The sequence below is a fragment of the Staurois parvus genome, unplaced genomic scaffold, assembly GCF_062004578.1.
Source record: "Staurois parvus isolate SC_StPar_1 unplaced genomic scaffold, SC_StPar_1.0 ptg000607l, whole genome shotgun sequence".
Lineage (NCBI taxonomy): Eukaryota > Metazoa > Chordata > Amphibia > Anura > Ranidae > Staurois > Staurois parvus.
The window spans coordinates 3,006,464-3,033,657 of NW_028318403.1; the positions used below are offsets into that span (position 1 = coordinate 3,006,464).

Consider the following 27,194-nt stretch of genomic DNA (forward strand, 5'->3'; position numbering starts at 1 on the left):
AGGGCAGGGGGGACTGACCATTCGAGCACTCGGGCATTGCCCGAGGGCCCGGGGTCAGTAGGGGGCCCCATGAGATGCTCCTGGTACCTTTCATAGGCTTTTTTGGGTGTGGTTTGAGTGTGGGCAAGGACACAGGGACCCCATGATCCCCTATTGCCCGGGGGCCCCATGAGTTGTCAGTCCACTCCTGGTACAGAGCCACCTAGTAGCGAAGTGACTAACTGTGCCTGCATATATATGAGCAGCTTAAGCCTTAGGGCGAATGTCCAAGCCATCTCATTAACAAATGAGTTATACGTAGTATGCTTTGAGGTGCTCAGAGTTGCTGTAACATTCATACTGGCTTGTAAAAAAAATGTATTACTAATGCTAATGTGCACGCATTGCATCAATTGTCTGGATGTACGCGATCAGCCGATCCTGCATACAGCTGAGCCTGTCCCTTGTGCACACAGGCTCCTTTTTCCTGTTCATTCCTGATGATGCCCCTCAAAGGAATTACATGGATTGCGTTTGTGTGACAAGCTCTCATTCCCAAGTCATGTGCTAGAAGAATCTTTAGGGAAAGTAGCAACACCGAGTGACAACATGCCTAGTGTGTTCCTGCAATCAGCTGACATTTTCTAGTTTTTCAGCCAGCGAGGTAATTGCTGCAATGGCTGATTGATCTGCTGTTATGTGGGCTGAGATCAGCTGTGAGCCTGTGGCCATTACCAGATCTTTGCTCATTCTGTTCAGATCCTCAATAATGTTCACAGTCAGTTAAGCATTCACATTTATACATGTTGGCTTCATGTCCTATTTTGGTTTCTTGTGTTCCAGGAATGCTTTTAATGTTTTTCCCCTCTAAGCCTTGCTTGCCTTTAGAAGAACACCAGCAGCAGCGGTAGACATCTGCCTATTCCATTCACTGTTAGACGTATGCAGAAAGTCCGATGGATGCCTTGATTATCAGGAAAATCACCGCTGACAGAAAAGATAGAAAAGGGTTAACATTTTAAACTAATGTTACTACTAAAATCCCCTAAAATTGTTAAGATATGTTTTTTATTTGTACCAGAACTGTAACTGGTGCATGCAGCCAGGCTGCAACTGGGCTCTGGTCGCACTCCAACCTCTTTTGCATTAGGGATGCACTGTGACAGTGCTGACCAATCAAAAGCTGCCTAGCCAGTACTGTCATCCCTGCACTGAGAGGAGAGAAAGCCACAGGGATTTCAAATCCCTAGTTTTACCTTCTATTACAGCATGGGATCGGTCCTGTGTGAACTCAGGCCATGAAAAGCAAGCAGTGGGGAAACCGCATGCAATTCGGACAGGAATCACATTGCGTTCAAATCGCATTCTGTTCTTTGCAGTGCAGTTTGTATCCATACATTTTGTATTGCCGCAAATCGCACCTCAAACTATTGGTTTCAAGTATTATCACGAGTACGAGTACTAATACTCGGGGCATCCCTACTTTGCATACAATACACTGCATATGTCTTGGACTCGGTCACTTACAGACCATTTACCGTGATCTACCAGTGAGCCAAATTAATATGAGAATACGTGCACGTGGAAGTAAGACACTGACACTTCGCAGTTTGCCAACTTCCTAAAAATTCTGTTTTATTGAGGAACTAACAGTATCATTTATAGGGCTTATGATGCAGGCAAAGCATATACATTGATTGGGTGAAAAGTCCACTGGGTTTCTGCGTGTTCGTCCATCCGTGTTGATATCTTCCAATCATTGTCCCCAAAGAGACTCATTCCCTTTTATGGGGGTTGTTTACATTAAAAGATACTTTTCTCCTGATGAGTCACCAAGGGTGAGACTCCGGATGAAGGCGCCATCTTAATTATCATCATTGTTCCGTCAACCTATATCTGATTGTTCACTTAAGAGAGTAAGGAATTTAAAGAGCAAGATACAGACAGTAGCAAGACTATAAAATTGTCATTTTACTGATCATCTAATAAAACGTGGACTGTCAATCACAATCCACTACAATCCCCCCTTAAAATGGCTATTTTATTCCTGACTGTCCCTATATCTTCTGATGTCCTAACTGCCTGGTGGCCCTCCCTCTGGAACTCTTTTAAGACGCATATAGAGCCCCTGAGTGGCTAATCCATCCCTAGAGTCTCGATACGTCCTGAGAAGGCCACAGTCAGGCACTATCTTTCCCTATTTATAGTTGTCTGTTAGGGGGGGAAATTTGTAGCATTCCCTTTTGTTTTTATAAGTCTGAAATATGATGATCAGGGGCTATAGTCTGTAAGGGAGTATAGGATTCTCTTTCTTCACGGGGGAGTTCAACATTGTTATAGTTCAGGAATGTAGGGGAGATCTCGTTCACAGCGTTTCCTATTAGCCTCTTAATGCAAGGGATCACACAGCAGGCGACTATTGCCATTAGAATGATAATACCCAGGATAACCACCCCCGCTTGGGCGAGGGCTTTCTGCCAGCCACTCAGCCATCCAAACCACTGATCCCAGGGATGTGTAATACCTGAGTTTTCCTTAAGCTCATTTGACAGGTCCTCCAACCTCTTGATGGCCAGTGTCACCTTCCCATTTGGGCCTGTGTTATCTGGGATATACGTACAGCAGGTCATGGTCTTTGGTATCATTTTACAGACCCCCCCTTTTTCAGCTAATAACATATCGAGTGTCATACGATTTTGAAAGACCATGTTAGAAGTAGCCTCCAACTGCTCTGCTATCCCCTTGAGGGCATCTCGTGTGTAGTTTACAAACCGTTGTTGATTATAGTAGATGTAGTTTATCCAATCTACATTCTTGTTCTCAGTGATGAAGAGGAATAGGGATTCAAATCCCGCGGCCACCTGGTCTCTGGCTTTGAATTCATCGGGTACCCCCCTTGGGACTCCTATCGCATCTATATAGACATGGGGGTCAAAACTCCCTTGTGGGGCACTTCGTTTGTGCTTGGTTGCATGGAGGGGGTTAGGCGGCCCCTTAAGTAATGGATCTGAGAGGATGTGCAATGGCATTATGGCATTGGCAAGGGTACATTCCCCTCTCCATTTCCCCAGTATCCCAACCAGTAAAGCCCCTCATCTCCTGGGCTGGGGTTCTCTATGGTGAGGGTGAGTGGCATAGTTCTCCCTGTTGGGTTTTCATATGAACATGTGCCTTTTTTAAATATAGTCAATCTATCAATTAGGCTCTTCCCATTTTTATCTTTGCGGTTTAAGGCACTTAGCGGTTTATACCCCCAGTCAGGCCCCGTATTCCATCCTACTGAGCCCCAGTATCTGCATTTGTCTCCCCAATAGTCATCCGTCACACATATATATATACTACTGGAGTGATCCTGATACGTAGTACACTGCCAAGGTTGTTTCGGACAAGGCGCTATGAAGCAAAAGTCAAAGGCAAAAGTGGCCACACGGGTGTTGGAAGAATTGTACCAAAATGTTATCAGGCCACTCTGTTCGGGTGTCCCACCTTCCCTTGTGATTGCCACTCTTTGTCCCCTACCCATTCCCGAAAGCACATACAAAAGGATATATGTGTATAGTCTCATGTTCTAGTTGTCTTCTGGGGGTGCAACTTTCTTGCAGTGAGAGGCGTGGATCCAGGTACTCTTTCCTTCTAGCTTCACTGAGGTGGCCGTCACCAGAAGCACCTGGAAGGGACCGTCATATCTGGGTTCCAATGTATGTTTCCGCAGAAACTTCTTGACCAAGACCCAGTCTCCAGGTTGCAAAGTGTGCGTTCCAGTGTCCGCCTCAGGATCTGGAATGGAGGAGAAAACTTGCGCATGGATATTAGTCAACACACGTGCCAAAGATATCACATACTTTGTCAATGAGTCAGACTGCAACTGTAATTGTTGAGGATAGTAGGTACCCAGTCTAGGGGCGGACCCAAACAAAATCTCATAGGGAGACAACCCATGACTTCCCCTTGGTGTGTATCTAACGCTGAAAAGAGCAATAGGCAAGCTGTCCGGCCATCCCATGCCTACCTCTTGGGCCATTTTTAACATTCTTGACTTCAGGACCCCATTTAGGCGCTCTACCTTCCCACTACTCTGGGGATGATAGGGTGTGTGAAACGCAAGTGTGACCCCCAGAGCCCCCCAGATCTCTTTCGTGACATTGGCAGTAAAAGCCGGTCCCTGATCGCTTTCAACCACCTCGGGCACTCCGTATCTGCAGACTATCTCCGTGAGCAGCTTCTTGGCAGTGGTTCTTGCCGTCTGGTTGGTTACTGCGAATGCCTCTGGCCATCCTGAGAACATATCCACCACCACTAGGGCATATTCAAATCGTCCACTTTTTGGCATCTGGATATGATCTATCTGGATCCTCTGAAATGGATATAGTGCCCTGGCCAGATGCTTGCTTGGAGGTTTCTCAGGTCTTCCAGGATTGCACTTGGCACATACAACACAAGACTTACAGAATCTGTCTGTGTAAGCCGTAATTCCGGGTGCCACATAGTATTTACTGATCAAAGAGTTCATTAGCATCTTGGACAGGTGTGACGCTCCATGTGCCCACTGCACTGTTGCCGGATATAAGGATCTGGGAAGCAAAACCTTCTTCCCCACCACCCACAATCCTTTGTCCTCAACTGCTCCTTTCTGCATCCATTCCTTCCTTTCTTCTTCTGAAGCATTATCCTGGGCTTCCTGGAGTTGGTTGTCCTTGGGCTGATGAATTAGCACAGGCATCACCTCACTGCACATCTCTTCATCCTCTTCCTGCACCCTGACCGCAGCTTGCTTAGCAGCCATGTCTGCCAGATGATTTCCTTTTGCTTCCATAGTGGTCAATTTACCGTGGGCCTTCACCTTCAGTATGGCCACTTGGGCTGGTAGTAAAAGTGCTTCCATAAGGTGGTTGATCGCCTTTCCATGCTTTACAGGAGTCCCAGCTGCCGTGAGAAAGCCCCTCATTTTCCAGATTAGGCCAAAATCAAGTGCAACCCCCAGTGCATATCTGGAGTCCGTGTAAATGTTAGCTGTCTTTCCTTTTGTTAATTCACAGGCTTTGGTGAGGGCCCTTAGTTCAGCCTCTTGTGCAGACATAAAAGGTGGAAGAGGTCTAGCTTGCAGTACCATTGTGTCGGTAGTCACAGCATATCCAGTGTGGTAGGTGCCAGCATTATCTGCAAAGCGGGATCCATCCACAAAAAGTATTAAGTCAGGATTTGATAGGGGCGTATCATGGACTGTTGGTAGGTGTGTAGTTTCTGCCTGCATAAGTTCCAAACAGTCATGTACCACATCCTCTGGTGCCACGTCTTTGGTGTCTTCTTCTGCTTCGTCTACCCCCCCCCTGGTAGAGGGAGAAGAGTTGCAGGGTTTATCTGGGTGCATCTGACCAGGGTGACATGATCAGGTAAAAGAAGGGAGCCTTGCAGTCGCAGATGCCTGGCGGCAGATAGATGTTTTGGTTGGGTTTGGTTCAGTATTGCGGTAATGTCATGGGGGGCCAGAAGTGTGAGTGGATGTCCTAAGACCAAATCTGCCGTTTTATCCAGAAGAAGATGAGAAGCAAAAACAGCCCTCAGACAGGAGGGACCACCTCGTGCAACCGGGTCTAGCCTGCAGGAGTAATAACCCAGAGGCCGGAGGCGACCCCCATGGCGTTGTGCCAGAACTCCTGTTGCATGACCCTGTCTCTCAGCCACAAAAAGCTTGAAGGGCTCATCATAATCTGGTAGACCTAATGCAGGTGCAGTGGAGATGGCTTTTTTCAGGCGATGGAAATCAAGTACAGCTTCTTCTGTCAGGGAAAAGGGTTCAGATTTCAGGGCATCATAAAGGGACTGCATCAAGACGGAAGCTTCTGGGATCCAGGAACGACAATAGGAAACCAACCCTAGAAAAGCATGCAGGGTTTTTGGTCCCTGAGGTATTGGGACATTCTGGATAGCCCGTACTCTATCCGGTGTGAGGTGACGAGTGGCTTGGGAAATGCAATGTCCCAAGAAAATGACAGAAGTTTGGCACCACTGTAACTTGTCCTTAGAAACCTTGCAGCCCTGTTCAGCCAAGTGGTGGAGGAGGCTCAGAGAGGCGATTTTTCCTTCAGAATGGTTGGTGGCACATAGGAGCAAGTCATCCACATATTGGAGCACTATGACTTCCGGGTGTGACTGTTGCCAGGTGCTGAGGATAGATGTCATGGCCTTTGTAAATTGGCTTGGCGAATTTTGGGCCCCTTGGGGCATAACTCTCCAGGTATACTGTCGGCCAGCATGGGTAAAGGCGAAGAGATACATGCAAGAGGGGTCCAGCGGAACACTGAAGAAGGCATTGGCCAAGTCAATAACTGTGAACACTTGGGCTGTGGGAGGTACCCCTGCAAGCAGGGTGTGGGGGTTTGGTACAATGGGGGTTTCCAAAATAGTTGCCTCATTGACTGCTCTCAGATCTTGAACCATGCGATATTTGGTGGGCTCACCTTTTGGAGTTTTTTTCTTCACTGGGAAAAGGGGTGTATTGCATGGGGACACACAGGGAATTAATGCCCCATTTTCCAGAAGTATATTGACTTGTTTGGAGATGGCGTCCATCTGGGCTTGCTTCAGAGGGTATTGAGGCTTCCGTGGCAATGGTGCTCCAGGCTTAAGCTGGACTAACACTGGAGCAACTTTCAGATGGCCAATATCCTCAGGGCCGGTGGACCAAAGAGTGAGTGGCAGCTCCTGTAAGGCCTGTTCTACATGGTCTGGCAAGGGGTGGCCTGAAACTTCCTGTAGAGACATCATCAGTGGTAATGAACATAGAGCCGAGGTGTCTTCCTCTCCCAAGGGGGTGGAGAGCTGAATGGTGCCATCTGGTTGGTAGGATATAGTTGCTTGCAACCTGGACAAGACATCAGCTCCCAGCAGATTCAACGGGCAAGTATTTGACACCACAAAACGAGACAGAAGATTGGGTAAGGTGCCGATATGTAGAGGTTTTGTAAGCCAACTGCGTTGTGGGCAGCCGTCTACTCCAACGCAGGAAACATCAATGTTTGAGAGGTATGTTTCATTGGGTAAATCTTCTCTCCGCAAAACGCTTCTGGCTGCACCTGTGTCCACTAAGAATTGTGTAGGATGTCCCTCGATGGGGACAGTGACCTTTGCTAGGGGCCCACTAGCACAATATCCATGAGAAGAAACTGTCATAAGGGGAGTGGACACAGGTTTGCCCCTGTCCTATTGGAGAAGGTTTAGATGTTCTTGGGTAGGACCTGTGCGTGGGGGTCCTGGAAGCGGTGGAGGTGGTGGCATTGCAGACTCTTCCCACCCTGAGTTGTAGTCATTGGGTCGTCGTGAACGTCTGGGAGCTCTGCATTCCCTTCTGAAATGTCCTGGTTTTCCACAGTTGAAGCAGATAAGTGGGTTTCTTCTGGAGACCTGCTCTCCAGCCGACAACATGAGTGGTGCCGGCTTCCGGGCCACCTGGGCGGTCTCTAGACCTTTTGCCACCAATAGCAGTATATCCAGGTGGAGGGTACGGTACTCTGGACGGGCAGTGATCAAACCCTTGCGAACAGACTCCTTTAGTCCTGATACAAATGCAGAGGCCAGCATTTGAGTATGTACCTTGTTATGGACACTGAATCCCAGGTCTGTAAACACCTGTGTTAGTCTGGTATGGAACTTTTCCACCGACTCAGTCTTGTCTTGGGTAATGTCCTGCAATGTGGTTGCCTGGTCCGCCAGTCTCTCTCTGGCCCACTGCTGCAACTGGTCACAGAAAGAAATTCCCGAGGCATAAGTGGTGTCCTCATTTGGCTTTACTCTGGTGAGATCCTTTTCCATTATAGGCCAATATGCATCCCCAGCCTTGATCTCACACAGACTGACCAAATCCCTCCAGGCTGTGGAATAGGTCTTGTGGATCTGGGCTATGCGCCGGTAAAAAGGCATCGGGTGTTTCTCCGGGTCCGGGAGAGTTGTGACTAGTGCGGAGGCTTGGGATGGAGTGAAGGCCACATACATGATAGGAGCATCAGGTAGGTTGGGCACCGGGCGGGGATGGTCTCCTTCAGATCCTTGGGGGCGATAGACAGGATTGTGGTAAGTGGAAGAAAAGGGATGAGGTGCTGAGTCTGCTTCCATTCCAGACTCATACATAGATAATTTTTGACGTTGGGGTTGTGTGGTTGGGGGAAGTTGAACGAGTGGTTTGCTTTCTGGACCATGGCCTTCTGAGAACGGATCATTCTGTTGGGAACGAATGGAAACAGCATCATCCTCTCGGGTACCCTGGCGGACTGCCGCAGCCACTGTCTTTTCTTGAGCCCATCCTCTTCTGTCTGGCAGAGAGGTAGGGGTTACCACATCTGTAAAATTCCAGCCCTGCCATTCTGTGGGTGTCTTCAGTTCAACTTGGTCTGAAGCCTCTGTTTGTTTTGGTGGTGGTGGTACTACAGGCATTAGGGGTGTGTGGAGGGCCGAAGGTGGTTGGGAGCCAGAGACAGTAAGCACTGGGCACAAGGTGGTAGCTGGTATGAGGTGTGTATGGTGTATCGGTGTACTAAGCCCAGAGTCAACATGGCTTCCGGTGGCCTCACTGGGCGCCGCCATCTTTGAAGAGGGCGGAAGCGGAAGGGGCGGAGGCGGAAATGGAGGTGACTGAGTTGGAAGCATCGGATGTTGCATAGTCAGCTTCCGGTCACATCCCTTGCAAATCTCCTCCCACCCCGGATTCTTAACTGAACACCCCTTACATATCCGGAGGTTCTGACTACACGGTATGCAAAAATCTGGACTCTCGGGGTAGGGCCTTCCTGTATTTCCACATGCCTCGCACCTCCAGGACGGGCCATCATCATAGGGGGGCGGCGCCTTGCTGGGCGCATCTCCTTTCCTGTAATATACATATACAACTCCCCTGTCCTGATCCAGTTTTTGCTCCACCCACCCCTCCTGATGTAGGGTGCGGGCCACATTAAACCAAGTTTCTGCTGTCTTTAACATGTTATATTTCAGTAGAAGCCCTTTCTTCTCTTTACACAGCTTTCTCCAGTCCTCCGCCTGCAACCTCCCACCGTTCTTACATGTTCCACCCAGCTTGTTTAACTGTTTTAACTTTTTTACATACTCTGGTCCCTCTCTCTCCTCCACCAGTTCACAAGCAAACGAACTGTTCTCTGGCTTTATAAGTTTCTGTCCCATTTCGTTTTACTTCCCTCCCGGGGACCCCAAGGTGGTCCCCAAAGCCGTCACTCTGTTCTGAAAGTGCTGTGCCGTGAGACAGTGGAACCCGCGCAGCACTTTGCCCCCCCCCTTCTTCTCCTCCAGTAACTTCCCTATTTTTCAGCTACACTGAGAATAATGTACATTAACCCTGTAAACCAATATATCAGGATCTACGATTGACACCGTACCACTACTTGTAGTACTTTCACGAATCCCCACTCTTTCGTGGTGTACACCAAACATTAATCCACATACACAGTGTGATCATGACATAGTATTTCAGACACGCCTGTCGGGAGTAAAATGTTTTTTTTTTTTTTTTTTTTTTTTCCTTTTTCCCCCACAAGCCAATCCCTGGCTGTGGTTATTTTTTCCCTCGAGTCACCATTACTGCGACTACGAGTTTCCCCTCGACAGTCACCATCACCACGACTGCGAGTGCCCGGCACCCTCTCTCAAATCAGAGTGTTTCCTGTCCACTCCTGACGAGGAATATTTTGCCGTAATTCTCCCCTCCCTCACAGGCGCATCAACAACAACCCAACCAATCACACTGGTACACACAGACAACCAGACAACAAGACAACACAAAAGACAAGACATATCACACTGGTAGATGACGTTACACTGACAGGTGGGTTCAAAGGAGCCCCGGGCAAGTATACCTGTCACTTTGCTGATCAACGGACAGCCAGACGGGTGAGTAGTCCCGCTGAGCAATTCCAGACTACGCAGGTAAGGAATTATTAGACATAAAAATTCACTTACCGCTTTTGGAGGTGATCAGTCTCCGCGTCTGGAATGCTCCACGGTCCCCCTCATCCACTCTGGGTCGGGCTGAGCCGGTGTTCAGAACCCGGGCCCCACGTTGGGCGCCAAATGTCTTGGACTCGGTCACTTACAGACCATTTACCGTGATCTACCAGTGAGCCAAATTAATATGAGAATACGTGCACGTGGAAGTAAGACACTGACACTTCGCAGTTTGCCAACTTCCTAAAAATTCTGTTTTATTGAGGAACTAACAGTATCATTTATAGGGCTTATGATGCAGGCAAAGCATATACATTGATTGGGTGAAAAGTCCACTGGGTTTCTGCGTGTTCGTCCATCCGTGTTGATATCTTCCAATCATTGTCCCCAAAGAGACTCATTCCCTTTTATGGGGGTTGTTTACATTAAAAGATACTTTTCTCCTGATGAGTCACCAAGGGTGAGACTCCGGATGAAGGCGCCATCTTAATTATCATCATTGTTCCGTCAACCTATATCTGATTGTTCACTTAAGAGAGTAAGGAATTTAAAGAGCAAGATACAGACAGTAGCAAGACTATAAAATTGTCATTTTACTGATCATCTAATAAAACGTGGACTGTCAATCACAATCCACTACACATACAAAGTACTGCTTCCGCCGGCTGACCATAGAGGTAATCAGAGACTGAAACGACACTTCTGTAGTATAGGAAGCTGGAAGCGATAAGCGTTTATCACTTACGGTTTCCAAGAATGTAAACATTTTTAAATTGGGAAAGCATATGATCATACTGATCTTGGTGTAATCAGATTATTTTAAGGGCAGAGGAGACATCTGGGGTCTAATAGATCCCAGATCTCTCCTCTCACTGCTTGTTGCTGTCAGAGGGGATATTTAAATTCCATGTGGTAACAATAAAAGTGATTAAAAAATGAAAGCAACAGTGTAAGCATTTAAAAAATAATAATTAAATAATTTTAAAAAAATTAAATTGCCCCTGTTGCACGGTTCGGTCCTGCATGTGAGAAAACAGCGATTGCTCCACATGTAAGGTACCACCGTGAATGTCAGATTGAGAGCAGTAATTATAGTACTAGAGCTCCTGTGTAAATCTAAAATGGTAACCTGAAAAGGCTTTTAATGTGTTGCCTATAGATAATATTCACAGTGTTTGTTGCCATCGCACCAGTGTGCACAATTTTAAAGCGTGATATCTTTGGTATGTAATTACTTAGCATAACATTATATTTTACATTTTAGCAAACAATTGGGTAATATATTGTGTTTTTTTGCATTCAAATTTAAAAAAAGTAATTTTTTCCCCAAAAAATTGTGTTTGAAAAACTGCTTTACAAATACCGTGTGACATAAAAAATTGTTCTCTAGGGCCTCTGCTTAAAAATATATAATGTTTGGGGGCTCTAACTAACTTTCTAGCAAAAAAATACAGATTTTTTTACATGTAAACAAAGTTAGAAACGGCTTGGTCCTCAAGTGGTTAACACAGAGGTAAGGATCTTTATTTCAGTCATGTAAATAGAATTTTCATATCCCATTGGATACTACTGAAGATAACTATCGGTTTCCTTATCCTGGGGTGTCAGGTTTGTGAATGGAGCCTGACAGGTATTTTCAGCTCCAAATGAACTTAAAAAATTAAAATAGAACTATATTATTGTATAACAAAAAGCATTGCAGCACTTAAATATTAGTACATCTGCAGTTTCCTTATAGTCCCCTTGCAAAGTCGATCATAAATGCCTGTTGATCCTGACAGTGAAGTACGCCTAGTACTTGCTATGGGGTGGCAACAATGCTGTACTGCTACAAAGTTCAGAGCATAGTTGCCACTCTCATATAGGGTGTGGATGCCTGCACTAAATTGGGATGAAAACATGTTGCTGGGAGTGTGGCTATTGGCATTATCACTGCTAATTCACAAGCCTGAAGTTTTTCATTCAGCAGCTGATCACACCTAGTCCTGCCCACTGCTTTCTGGATTGCTATCAATGCATCTGCTGCTGAAACACTCCTACTGTGAGTTGCAGCATCCAGGAGGGGGATCACAAATGAAGGAAAATGGTAAATATAAAGATGGTAAAGGAAGCTTTTTTTTACTTTACGAGGCTTGTGTACCTCTTAGTAACTGGATTTGGACCTTTAGACTGTCATACAGGAGCCTTTAGATGTTCTTTGAATGCCACACGGCTGGATATTGAGATCCTGAGAATGAAGCCTACATTATTTTACTCTGACATCCGCATCAGAATAGAAGGTTGTGTACCAGCGTTATGCTCTATTATTAGAATTAGTAATAGTTAAATAGGCTTTTATAATAGCGCATTGATTATTTTCCTAGTTAAAATGAGCTGTTAAAGCATACAGCACATTGTCAATAGGCTCTATGTTTTCCTGACTGCCCCCCACCAGCATGTCAAACAGAGATGACTTTACCATTCTATGGTTCTTTTTTCACATTTTTGCAGAGAAATTTTACATTTGAATATTATGCAGTCTTCTATCCAGCCAGTAGGTGGAGCTTTAGGTTCCTTCTCAAATGTTTTCCTCTGTTTCCCTACCTCCTGGTTTTAAAAAGAGCATTTTTTCTTACAGAGCTTAAAGCAGTATTAAATCAAAAACAAAAAATTTAATGTATTGCAGCTTACCAGTCATTAGCTGTGGCAACTGCATTAGTTTTCTTTTTTTAGACTTTTCCCCTCTTTTCACCTGGTGATCTGGCTAGTAACACACCTTCTGTATTAGACCGCCCCCACTCTGGATAAAGGAGCTCAGGGGGCATATTTGGATAGCATTGTTGTCAGTCTTGGAGGAGGGCGGAGTGTTGAAGCCAAACTCCAGCTCCAATTACAGGAAAACGTTGTTTGTTTGTTTTTTTCATTTTTGGATAAAGGTTTACTTGAAAAATAAAAGTTGATAATTGCAAGCACCCCTGTCAGTGGTAAATGGTTTGTCTTAAAGTGTTGCTAAACCCAGGACCCTGCATTCACTGTATATGGTCTTCCACAGTACACAGAACATGAAAGTGCAATTATTTTAGTAAATACAAACTGCTAAATACCTTTTCTCATCAGCAGTATATAACAGTCTTGTGACTTCAGCTGAGCACTGGTTAAAGCTTGTAGGAGGAGTTTTCATTCTGTTCTAGGAGAATACTGAACCCCTGACCTCTGTCTGGACAGTGCTGATTGGCCATGTGCTGATCACATGCACTCTCCCAAGGTAAACAAAAAAACCTCTTTAGCAATACACACCAAACTGAGCATGTACATGTGGCTACGGGTTTAGTCTGCTTATCAGGTGGACATCTGAACAAGTGGAGGGGCAAGGAAGTCAGGATCAAACAACCTTTTTACACAATTCAAATGATTAACCCCTTAGGTTCCACAGTGAGTATAACAAGCATGCTTTAATGCATATACAGACTGATTTTACTGTTGTGGGTTTAGTAACACTTTATCATTGTAACTGCTACATCTAGAAGAAAGCTTGTTCTTTTGAAAAACAACAAAATTACTGGCCAGATTGCCAATAGAAAATAGAAAAATGAAAGCCTAAAAAAGAAAACGATTGCAGTCATCACATCCAATAATTGTTTAGATGCAATATAATAAATGTTTGCTTTTGGGTTTAATACTGCTTTAATAGTCCAAGCTGACATTTATACACTGCAGTGACCAAATCAGACAGCTCCATTGAAGGTTTCAATAAGACAAATCAAACCGCAATGCCGGAAGGTTCTACTGTCCTTTTTCTTTAGTCAACTGATAGATTTCTGGGGAATCCTGTGTCACATATTCATTAACATACATTAAATATGTATTTATAAAAGATAGAGATATCATTTTCTGGAAATAAAAACTTTAAATAAGTTTTCCCCAAAAACATATTTCTTGGTAAAATTTTAAAAAGTAAGTTAGAGGAAAGAACTTAAATGAAAAAAAGCAGTAGAATGACTTTAGCTGGGTAAGTGTGGCCCCCAAGAGGATCAACTCAGGAGGAATTTCATTATTTCTACTAAGAAAGCAATAATGGTTTCATTTGAGTTTGGCATCCCTGGTCCTTCTCGTATATTAACAAATTCACCTAAAATCTGAGTAATATTTTGAACTGGGCATGAAAAAAGATGATATTAACAAATTATAAAGATACCTTAGTCATACAGTACAAGACACAGGCAAAGTATTCATAGTCCCTGGGTTATAGGCTTGTACCTTGAAAAGTGAAAACCATCTGAAAATTTCAAGTCCCTTTCAAGACCCTCCCTAGAAATCATGGGCCTCAGTGGAGCCTACCTAGGTCAACCCCAACGTATACCATGTTGGAGTTTTAGCCCAATAATGCACCAATGATTGTGCCGTGAAGTACCCATAAGACACTTCACAGCACATACATCCATCTCTCTCTTCCACTGTCATTAGATGTCAGAGGGAGGCAAAGGCATCCCCAGAAGGTGGGGAGGGCACATTGTTTTCAGTGCAAGCCAGCGCAAGTACCTGTAATAAATAAGGAGCAGTTCACAATGGTGCACTGTGCTGATAGGTGCTGGTTTAAAGTGGAAAAAAGTAGAACAAGACATACTTTTTTGGTGCGGTAATGCGACACAGTGTAACAATGAACACTTTGCAGTGCAATTAAACCCCAAATCTGGGTTTATCAAACCCACTGAGCATCTCTATAGAGCGGTAGACACATATAGTAAACACTATAAGGAACAAAATAGGCAAAATAAGTATTTCATATTGTAAAAAAGAGACAGTGAATAGGTATAACGGAAATGCTACCAGTGTCTCTTCTAGTGCTGAAAGGGTTACCAGCAGGATACAGTTGAATGGTGTCCCGCAGCACTGACGTAACACACTGGTACATGTGGGAGTTTTCCATACTTTCTTCGCTAGCACAAAATAATTGACTGTGCATTATGAAATTACCGAGCTATAAAAAGAATGATTGGGAGGGGGGCTAAATGAAAGATCCAAAATGAACAAACATTGGGTATATTAAAGGGATTTATCATGTAAAATAAAGTTGCACCCCTGCTTTGGACTCTTCCCTGTAATATATGTACACCAGATTTAATTATAATAACCACTTGCAGGTGAAAACTGGCATTGCAACTAGACCTTTATAGGAAACCAGACTTGACTGGACTACACAAAAATCTAACCAAGAAATTTTAAGAAGGCCATACACTGTTTGAATTTTGGACCAGTTTCTGATGAACAACACAAAATTTGACCCTATTGGCCTTTTCCCGCCCCACATCCTTCACCTGAAAACATCTACTCCGGCAGTTTCAATACAGTAGCCACAGTGGGAGATTAATGTATCCACGCTGTATAGCAAGGATGGTAGAACCTGTTTGATTTTTTTCTTTCAATATGTAGGCTGAACAAAAAAAATCTATGCATGTATGGTCTGCATGTATGAAAGCCTTATTTACTCCCCTAATGGGGGGGGGGGCACATAATGACATGCTTCCACTCTATGCATTCATGGACAGCTTTGATGCCCTGGTCTATCAGGAATTAGGTTGAATAATGTTGGGTGTCATTCCACCCAGTAGAGGATTGGGGCTGAATCAGTGACAGCACCCATAAAAGATTAAGTATAAAAGCCAGAGCTAATTTTTTTTATTAAAGACTAACATTTTTTTAATTCTGGGATTAAACTTTAAAGCAGACCTTGTAGTACCAAATAAACTCTTAAAACTAACTCCCCATTCCCCCACACTGAAATTCTGCCTTCATTGCAAAAAAACCCACCTACATTCTATACCTTCTTTAAGAGTCTGACCCCCAGAACTTAACCTAGGCAGTATTGACATTTGATCTGCCTTCCTGAGAAGTCTACTTCTAGACACTGGAGGAAAATCTCTGACATGAAACCTATTCGTGAGACATTACTCTTTATGCCATGAAAATTAAAACATGAATCCGCACTGAGGGTGAGAGAAAAGGGAGTCACTCCTTCACAAGTTTGTGTAAGTGACAATTTTGCTGCCCATTCCAATGGGTGGGCCTTGCAAGAGGACTCATGAAGAAAGACATAGTAGAGAGAATTTGTTCCTTCTCCCCATCTGAGACTGGTGGGATGAGTCAGCTTCTGTTTGCCACATTTACCTTTGGGTAAGCACTCCTTATGCAGTCCATATTCTTTCCCTATGTTTACTGATCCCTCCAACTAGTGTCTCCCTTTTGTTTTCCTTCCTCACATACCTGCTACTCTGTTACATTGAGAGGGAACACTTTCTTTCTGGGTGGTGGAAGTTTCTTCCTTTCTTCACAGTTCATACCCTTGCTGAAAAAACAAGAGAGCATAGTGGCATTCATGTTTTTATGGTTAATATATGTATGTATATATGCAGGGGTGGACTGACCATTTGGAAACTTGGGCACTGCCCGAGGGCCCGGGGTCAGTAGGGGGCCCCATGAGATGCCCCTGGTACCTTTTTCATAGGCTTTTTTGAGTTTGGGCAAGGACACAGGGGCCCATGATCCCCTATTGCCCGGGGGCCCCATGAGTTGTCAGTCCGCCCCTGTATATATGTAATTACCTTAGGTTGTTTTTTCGTATTTGATCTAACATCTTACCACAATCAGCTACACTGCATAATTATCCACTGGTTGGAGATGTTTAATTTATGTGTGAGTAACCCAGACTTTTTCAACCAGGGTGCCCGGTCACCGTGGGATGCCTTAAGGTTTCTTAAGGGGTTACACAAAGCCACAGATTTTCATTGTGCACCATTACAGCCTTCTAGCTGCTGGCATCCTACCAACCAATGACATCATCTGTTGATAAGGAAGACATGAGATGCCTGCACAGCATCCTTGTTTGCCCCTCCCCTGCCCCTCTCCATCAGTACTGGGGTCACATTATTAGTGAGGGAAAAGAGAAACATTGGAATACTAGCCAGTACCGGAGTGCAAAGTTGTATTTGCTTTGGAAGAATACATCACCTCTAACATTGGGCACCCTACATGTGTGGATGTTGTATTATGTAAAACTATTAGTTTAGTTTTTTACATTTTAGAATGAGGTGGCTCAAGATTGTGCAAACATTTTTAATGGTGATTTGACCAAGAAAAGGTTGAGAAACAATTATCTAACCCTATCGGTTTATGTCATTGTGTTTTGCTTTACTTACCTTTAGATGGACATTAAAACCAATGATCTATTGTGTGTTACATAAATATGGGAGATTTATTTATTTATTTCAGGTACTTATATAGCGCTGTCAATTTTATGCAGCGCTTTACACATATACAGTATATATTGTACATTCACATCAGTCCCTAACCCTCAAGGGGCATACATTCTAAGGTCCCTAACTCACATTCATACATACACATACTAGGGCCAATTTAGACAGGATCCAATTAACCTACCAGCATGTCTTTGGAGTGTGGGAGGAAACCGGAGTACCTGGAGGAAACGCAGGCAGGCACAGGGAGAACATGCAAATTCCAGGCAGGTGGTGCCGTGGGTGGGATTTGAACCAATGACCCCAGTACTGCCAGGCGGAAGTGCTAACCATTTAGCCACTGTGCTGCCCCACATGGAGATGAAATCCCGATCCTGAGGAAGTGGAGGACAACAAAATGCATCAACATGGACCCCACAATGTGAAAAAATGATTTCTCAAACAGGTCCAAAGCATTTTTTCATGGTCACATGGTATATACAAAGGCAAGTTTTAGAGCTATATAGGGGCCATTCATCAGGCCTGATGAAGGGGCCCTGTGTGGCTTCAAAACATTGCCTTTATATAAGCCATGTGACCACAAAATAAAGCTTTGGACCTGTTTGAGGAATCTTTAGTGTGATGGTGACATTTCTTCACATTGAGTGTTTATGGTTCCCAACCTGTGGTCACTGCAGCACCCATCAATATTGAACAGACATCCTCAGAAACGTGTATGTTGGGAATATTGCGACTGAACATGGGTATGCATTACTGTTGTAATGGTTTGGTGACATGCGATGTAACATAGTCTTTGGTTAATTCCCATATGTCCTATAGACTTTATGTCAATACCCTCCATGTGGAGGTTTTTCATGAACATATGTTGTTGGTATATGTTTAATGTGCCTTTATTAAAACAACTTTTGTATTAAGTTTCCATGATTTCCACAAAGTTCCCTTTTTGTTTTATTATGGTACAGTAAATAAATGGTTTGTTTTTTAAATGTTTATGGATGTTTTATTCCACTACCATTATTTAAAAATGACTAATTTTCTAAGCTAATAATAGGCACGCAGTATGTTTAACAGAAAATGACAGCTATGCAGCAAGTCCTCTTATTTATACAAATTCATTTTACTGCCAGTACACAGATATTAATTGGAAATAATACAATTTCTAAATGTTTTGTAGGAATTGGAAATAGCAGAAGTTTCTAAATGAAGTTGGTGACACAACCAAAACGCGCAGAACAAGTTTTCTAAAAGGTTCAGGAAGGTGATCTAGAAAGCAGTAAAGCTGAACCAAGAATTAGCAAAGCTGAGCCAGGAAATAGCAGAGTGATCTTCCTGGCTGAACAGTATGGCAGGGGTTTCACAAGAACAGCTTTATATATATATAATTTAACTTTGTATTGGAGTTGGTCGGAGTTCCATTTTTTGCAACAAAGCAATGTTTGCTTCTGGGTTTAACCGCTTTAGCCCTGCCTCTAAGACTTTTTATTTTCCATATTCATACGCCAAGCCCAAACCTGATCTCTTCATCTTCCGGAGAATGCCGAAGTGATACACTGATCATAGAGAATATCAAAATGATTGAGTCTTTTCTATCATGCCCTAATGTGTTTATTGTAGTATAGATATAGGTTCAGGGTTAATAAGAGGGTCATGTAGATGGATTACTGTGTATGTTTGTACAGGGGCAGTATTAATGACACAGATAACTGTTATCGTATTGCCATTACTTAGGCATGGGATAACAATTACTTTCAGAATCAAGCAGTACCAAGGTTTGCTCACATTTAGCTTGCTACATTGCACACAGCTTATCGTTAGACAGCATATAAAATATATGGCAAAAAATTGATTTCTCGATGCTGCATTTTTTTTCTGTTAAACTGGGCATGTTGTTAGGATGTGGCAGACTTGCTTAGCCCAGTGAAAGTTCATTTTGCTCCAACTATGGGTTGTATAATGGAGGATTGCTGGCCTCGTCATGGCAGGCATTTTAGTCTTCAGGTTTCACAGACTAACAAGTAGTAAACCTGTACATATTACTACAGGGTTACTTTAAAATATAAAATATTCAACCAATTAGACAAATAACTCATGAAGATGACACTTTGGGTTGATTTACTAAAACTGGAGAGTGAACCAAAGAGCTTCCAGGTTTTTTTGCAAAGTGTAATTGAACAAGCTGAAGTTAGAAGCTGATTGGCAAAATATGATGCACCAGATTTTGCACTCCAGTTTTAGTAAATCTACCCCTTTATGTATCTGTCAGAGTATGTTAAACATGATGTGAAGCCTGTCTCCCGATGAAATACATAATTCCATCTATATATACAGTATAATCTAGGTTTAATGAACCAGTATCACAAGTGATTGAATGCTCTCAGGGGCGGACTGACCATTTGGAAACTTGGGAACTGCCCGAGGGCCCGGGGTCAGTAGGGGGCCTCATGAGATGCCCCTGGTACTTTTTCATAGGCTTTTTTGAGTTTGGGCAAGGACAAAAGGGCCCCATGATCCCCTATTGCCCGGGGGCCCCATGAGTTGCCAGTCCGCCCCTAAATGCTCTTACTATCCATTGCCATTGTAGGGGTTATTTACTAAATCTGGAGAGTGCAAAATCTTGTGCAGCTGTGCATGGTAGCCAAGCAGCTTCTAACTTCAGCTTGATCAATTAAGCTTTGATTAAAAAAAACCTGGAAGCTGATTGGTTTATATTGGTTTCTTTGCAGAGCTGCACCAAATTTTCCACTCCCCAGTTTAAAGTGTTACTAAACCCAGGACCCTGCATTTACTATATCTGGTCTCCCACAGTACACACAACATGGAAATGCAATTATTTTAGTAATATAAACTGCTAAATATCTTTCCTCATCAGCAATTAGAGCAGTCTTGTGACTTCTGTCAATGTTCAGCAGAGCACTGGTTAAAGCTTGTAGGAGGAGTTTTCTCTAGGAGGATGCAGAACCCTTGACCTTTGTCTGGGCAGTGCTGATTGGTCCTGTGCAGATCACATGCACTCTCCCAGGAAAAAAAAAGCTCCCTAGCAATACACACCAAGTTGAGCATGTGCAGTGTCTCCACACGATATGTCTTATCAGGAAATAAGAGGGGGGCACTGGAAGAAGGGGAGCATTAGAGTCAGGATCAAAAAGCATTTTTACACAATGCAGAGGATTAACCCTTTAGGTTCCACAGTGAGTATAACAGCATGCTTTACCGCATATACAGACTCATTTTACTGTTGTGGGTTTATAAAATCCCCCCCATATTGTCTTGTCAAAGTGTTAAATAAAAAATAATTTGATAATGGCAAAAGTAATTGTCTATCTTGGCATTTTGTTCTTATATTATGTTCTGTTCTTGGATAGAAGTTAGCTACTTATGGCTAAAATGGTACCCAGATATGTCAGATATTTGTTGATGACTGTTCAGGAAACAGTCATCAGGTGTGGGTCTTCAGTCTCTTCATTCAAGTTCAAGTTATTACTGTTTTCCTAAAATAGGGCCAGCATTAGAGATGTCTACTTCTGTACTCTTGATCGAGGAGTTGTTTCATTAACTGTCTTTCTCAGGGAGATGTTGCCCTTATGTTTCCAGCCTTAAAAATTAAAATATAACTAAACTCTCCTAACAAAAATGTTATTATTGGAATTAATTCTTCTTAGATTTGAATCACTTAACTCTTTTTCTTTAAATTATTTCCCAAATATGATTTTTGAAGTAAAAAAACTGACCTCTATGCACAACATATCTACAAGTTCCTACTTGGTGCACCAACACTGGAGTAGCACGTTCACTTTATCATATGTGGCATTGCTGATTAAACTATGATTCCCAACAAGCATTACAAATATGCGTGAGTCCTCCTGTCCATCCTTGCACAGTTTGTACAGCCATGAATCAGCCAATACTAAATAGAATGGGGATGTCAATCAAGTTAGTCATGGTGTCTTGGACTCGGTCACTTACAGACCATTTACCGTGATCTACCAGTGAGCCAAATTAATATGAGAATACGTGCACGTGGAAGTAAGACACTGACACTTCGCAGTTTGCCAACTTCCTAAAATTCTGTTTTATTGAGGAACTAACAGTATCATTTATAGGGCATATGATGCAGGCAAAGCATATACATTGATTGGGTGAAAAGTCCACTGGGTTTCTGCGTGTTCGTCCATCCGTGTTGATATCTTCCAATCATTGTCCCCAAAGAGACTCATTCCCTTTTATGGGGGTTGTTTACATTAAAAGATACTTTTCTCCTAATGAGTCACCAAGGGTGAGACTCCGGATGAAGGCGCCATCTTAATTATCATCATTGTTCTGTCAACCTATATCTGATTGTTTACTTAAGAGAGTAAGGAATTTCTTTTAAAAGAGCAAGAAACATAAAGTAGCAAGACTATAAAATTGTCATTTTACTGATCATCTAATAAAACGTGGACTGTCTATCACAATCCACTACAATGGGTGTGGTTGGCTCAGAAGAAGGCTGTGACTAGTAATGGTGCAATTTGTTATTGCAGGGATTATGTCCGTGAGAAGAGTGGCAACATGCCAAACTGTAGTTTACATCAGGAATGAGCTCCCCCAGGTGACACCCATGGTTCTCTATATATGTTAATATTACCAGAGGATAGAAAGTGAGGATGGGTTACATAAGTCATGATAATTGTGAACAGAGCAGACAACATACATTTAATAAAAATGGAAGGACAGGACAGAGAGCAGGGTAGGAGATACTTTAGTAGGGTGAAATGTTAGTCTTTACATCCACTTTTACCAAGAACCAGAACTATAGAGACACTGAAAAAGCTGAAACAAATACAGCATTGGAAAGTACAATCATAATACTTACCATTAGAGTGTAGATCGACTCTAGCCTTTTCTCCCTCCCTGACCTAGAAGCAGAGTTACAGTCTTTGGCATTCAAGGTGCCACCTATTGTTGAATCTCCCACGATCGCTACATCACTAGTCTTTCTCTTAAGCGCTTATAGTAGTAATATTATTCTTGTTGACAATGTTCTTGTTATTAATGCTATTATTATTCTTGTCTAAAGAGGACTTGGTATTTCCTAAGGATCCCTCTCCGTTACATATTCCAAGGCTGCAGCTCTCAGACCTGCCCCATTAATGAAAGCTGACAGATGAACTGAGGCAAAGTTCATATTCAACTGACAGCATCATAATCTGAAGACAAGCCGAGGTCAGGCAGACTGAGACATGAACTGAGGTCAGGGTTGGTGGCAGACAAGGACAAGAACTAGAGATCAGACAAAGGTTGTAAACCAGACAATAGGATCAGGATACACAAGTTGAATAAACTAGTTCTGCTAATGTTTATGTACACAGAATAAAATACTCTAGAAACACAGATCATGGTTAGGATTAAAGAAATGGGGGCCTGAACATGAACTTTGCTCAGGTATTGACAGTGCAGTGATTAGACTTTTAAAATTGTCCCAGAATGATATAAAAGTAGACTTGCGGCAATTCAGCAGTATGTTATGCTTTTTTATCGTATACGTACCTTTTCATGATGTATTTTGGCCAGTCACATGGCAGACTGGGTCCTCTTGCCCTTGAGCACAAATTTACTTTGAGTAACTGAAAAAGAGACTAAAATGTCCATACTGTTTACTTAATTTTATCCTATTAATTTGTCTCTCTGACACAAAGGGAGTAGTTTCAGCATTGGGAAAAAATATACTGGCAATGTTAATACATTTCACTTTCTTCCTACACATCAATAGCATCGGCTCTTTAAAAGTGAGACCTTAATTACTCCATTTTAATAGAATTTCACTTACATCTCTAAGAAGGATTAACTAGACTATGTCCATTTTAAAATATAGTAATGTAGCCTGCTGGGTGGCCCAACAGTACTAGACCAATATCTTCTTGCGTCTTACCATGCTTATGGGCTAAGTGATCCGCCATTGACCAAAGGTTGCTCTTCTGTGTGTCAAACACCTTCTCAAAACTTAGTTCAAGCTTGTGTTCCATGTTCTCACTGCTGCTAAGCAGATGATCAGCAAAGTCTGGAAATCCACTACCCTTTCAGTGGCCGAAACAAGGCCAAGAATCACACAGATTATCATGAAAAAAAGAGGCCAGGATATCAGATATGATGGAGAAGTACATGACTGGTACCCATGGTTCACACATTTTCTTCCCAATGGAACAGATGCTGGCCTATTAGATCTTTAAATAGGACCTGCCCACAGCCCTGCACACCTACCCTTTTCCCCCATGCCATACCACATCTCTATATACTTTAGTATGGTTGATGTTTGATGTTAGCTCAGTAGTAGATGCATTTTTAAGTGAGCCCATACCAGCCTGAACTGTGGTTTTAGGGTTTTCCAGACCATTTTTATTGGAAAATGAAAAGAAAAGTTCACACAACTTGCCCACACAGGGGTTTCGGTTTCACACAGAACACCACTGCTCTTGTCACTTTTCCCTAAGACTGTCTCGACATTTCTAACCAGCTATCCTGGCTCACTCAGCCTGTAGTCACAGCATCCCACTCCTGTCCTTTCAATAGGGGATCCCATGACACTCCAGGCTCTCTCACTCCTCTGGGACCTCCAGATTCCCTCAGTCCCCTGAACCCTCCTAGTTGCCTCTGCTCTTCCAGTCTACCAGACACTTTTTAGCTGGTCCAACTTTCTCAGTCCGATGGACATGGAATCACATTCCTAAGGCATGTTGTGAACTTAGGCAAAATCGGTCCTCTTCCTCACCTACTGCTGACCTCTGCCTCACCACTGAACCTTTGCATCACTCACTAATGAACCACTGTGTCCCTTTAAGCCATGGCCAATATTAAGCGCAATGGATGCCAACTTATTTTCTTGCTGTATTAAGAAAGCACCCTGATAGCCAGCCCTACTGAGCAGGTGCAAAAGGCACCTTCTTGTGTCACTCTTGCTATTTGAGAGAGCTGAACCCCCCCATCCCACCAAGATAAAAAATATACAGCCGTGAGTGTGTAGCTGACTGCTATGTTGCAGTTCGAACCTGTGAAATTCCCAGATCCAGAATGGCAGCTCAGCTGTAGTAGCCAGCTATACAGTGTGCTGTAGCTGTGGGTAAGGGAATGCAACCTCAGATCTGCTACCTGTGTCTAGGCAGTGTGCAGTGTAGGGATGAGAGAAGGAGCTGCCCTGCCAGCAGTGACCCCTGCCCTGTTTTCTGCCCTGCCAGCAGTGACATCATCCTCTTCCCTGCTGATCCCTATCCTCCACCCTGCAGACCCCCCGTAAACTGTCTTGTTGATCCCTGTCTTCCTCCCTACGGACCCTTGTGTGCTGCTCTGCTGACCCCTGTCCTCCATCTTGTGGACCCCATATACTGCTCTTCTGACCCCTGTCCTCTGCCCTGCTGCCCCCTGTCCTCCGCCCTGCTGAGCCCTGTACACTTCCCTACAAACAAATAGCCTCTGTACACTGCACTACAAACTGCTGACAAACTTTATGTATCTGGATGGATGTATAGAGCAGCAGCTCAGGGATGAGTACACAGTGGTGCCCTCAGGGTGAATGGCTTTCCCTGAGGGCAACACTCGAGGTAAGAAAAAGAAGAAAAACTATAACAGATGTATACTCACAAACACCAAATATACACAGGCATATCATGTCACAGGCACTGCTCGAGGGGGAGGAGCCAGGAGCGCTGGGGGGGACCCGAAAAGAAGAGGATCTGGACTGCTCTGTGCAAAACCACTGTACTGAGCAGGTAAATATAGACATGTTTGTTATTAAGAAAAAGAACAAAGCTTTAGTGTCACTAATCCTCATGCTCCAGAGGCAGAATGTATCTGGCATCAACAGGGCCAATGTAGGGCTATGGGCTTGATGATGTCAGGCCTCAGATCGCTGGAACATGGGTAAAAGATGCTGCTAGCACCAGTCTAGCAGCTGGGAAGAGTGGAGAATTGGGTAAAGAAATAAAAGAAGTTTTATTCCCCTAGACCAGGGGTGGGAACCTGTGGCCCTCCAGCTGTTGGTGAACTACAAGTCCCATCATGCATCTGCCTTTGGGAGTCATGCTTGTAAGTGTCAGTTTTGCAATGCCTCATGGGACTTGTAGTTCTACAACAGCTGGAGGGCCACAGTTGCCCACCCCTGCCCTAGACCAAGGGTGTCAGACTGGCGGCCCTCCGGCTGTTGTGAAACTACAAGTCCCATCATGCATCTGCCTTTGGGAGTCATGCTTGTGTCAGTTTTGCAATGCCTCATGGGACTTGTAGTTCTACAACAGCTGGAGGGCCACAGTTGCCCACCCTGCCCTAGACCAAGGGTGTCAGAATGGCGGCCCTCCGGCTGTTGTGAAACTACAAGTCCCAACATGCATCTGCCTTTGGGAGTCATGCTTCTGTCAGTTTTGCAATGCCTCATGGGATTTGTAGTTCTACAACAGCTGGAGGGCCACAGTTGCCCACCCCTGCCCTAGACCAAGGGTGTCAGACTGGCGGCCCTCCGGCTGTTGTGAAACTACAAGTCCCATCATGCTTCTGCCTTTGGGAGTCATGTTTGTAACCGTCAATCTTGCAATGCCTCATGGGACTTGTATTATGGCAACTGCTGGAGGGCCACCATTTGACACCCGTGCCCTAGACATAAATGAGCAATTAACACTTGAAGTGCATGCACAACCTCACTGCAAGGGATCATTTTTTAGTTTTTTTTTTTTTATGTGAGTTGGGCTTTAACGTAACACCAACGACTGGTATTGCTGTTTATACATGACCAAACAGTTAGTAGGCTAGTATTTGTTACTCTTAATTTTACAAAAGGGATATGTTTCAGTCGATATAATATTTCGTTTATGACGAAATATGAAACAAAAGCCAATAAAAAATCCAATAAAAAAACAACTGAACCATAAAATGTAGCAATAGAGCAGCATTTTAGAAAAATAATATAGGACAACATAGAAAAAAATGATTGTCTGTTGAAATGGCTGCAGCCTCAGCATCATAATGTGCAGCAGATAAGGGCACGGCTATTTCTGAGGTCTGTCTGTTGTGAAGCATGGGGACTGTGATCTTCTGTGTCACGGCTGGCAGGAAGCAAGACACACTTAGCAGTTGTTCCATTCACTCCTTGTAATATAATGCGATATCTACTAGATGTAGAAAACCTAGCCCTGTGTTTTACGTAAAATGAGCCTTTTTTATATTCCCTGGGGAAATTTGGAGATGAGAGCGACACACTTTTCAGAGATAATAGGAGAAGGTCTTTGGTGTGTGAGCAGTGCACGCTGCCAGTGTCGGATTGATCAGCGCAGCCCCCTAACAGACTTTACAGAGGCGAAGCTGCTTGCTGTGCAGAGCTGTCCCATCGCTTCGCAGTCACTCATCAGCACTCTATGGGAAGAGAACTTGTATCTTCAAAGTGCTTGTCTCATTGTTTTTAGTCCCACTGCTTCTACATCAAAAATGATTGTTTGAAGGGATTTGTGATGTATAAAACATCACAGTAAGGTTAAAAAGAACCTTATGCTTTATTCTTGCAGTCCAATAGGAATCATCACTTTGTTATCATTTTCTAACTTTATTGCTTTTTAGTGTTTAATAGAAATTTTTTGCAATATTGGCAAAACTCATTTTTTTCTGCATATGTTCATTCATTTCTCACCTGTACAATGTAAATGTCATAAAGAGAACCTGTCAGAATAACTCTTTCCTGTCTCAACTGAGACTCCAATATTGTGTATTTATGGTCAAAATCTAAAATTATATATTAATTTCCATACCGTATTCTAACTATTTCTAGCCTACTCCTATTAATCTAAATAATCCTGAAGTTCTTGAATTTATTGGGGTTGATTTACTAAAGCTAGAGAGTGCAAAATCTGGTGCAGTTGTACATGGGAGCCAATCAGCTTCTAACTTCAGCATGTTCAATTAAGTTTTGACAATAAAAGCTGGAAGCTGATTGGTTTCTATGCAGAGCTGCACCAGATTTTGCACTTTTCAGTTTTAGTAAATCTCCCCCATTCTGTAAATATCCCCACACATTTACTTGCTTGAATT

General features: G+C 43.4%; 1 protein-coding gene across 1 annotated transcript in view; it reads left to right on the top strand.

Annotated features, from left to right (window-relative positions):
- The window catches only part of SMPD3 (sphingomyelin phosphodiesterase 3), a 301,127-nt gene that overhangs the window by 176,096 nt on the left and 97,837 nt on the right, over positions 1–27,194 (top strand). The gene's annotated exons all lie outside the window — the stretch shown is intronic.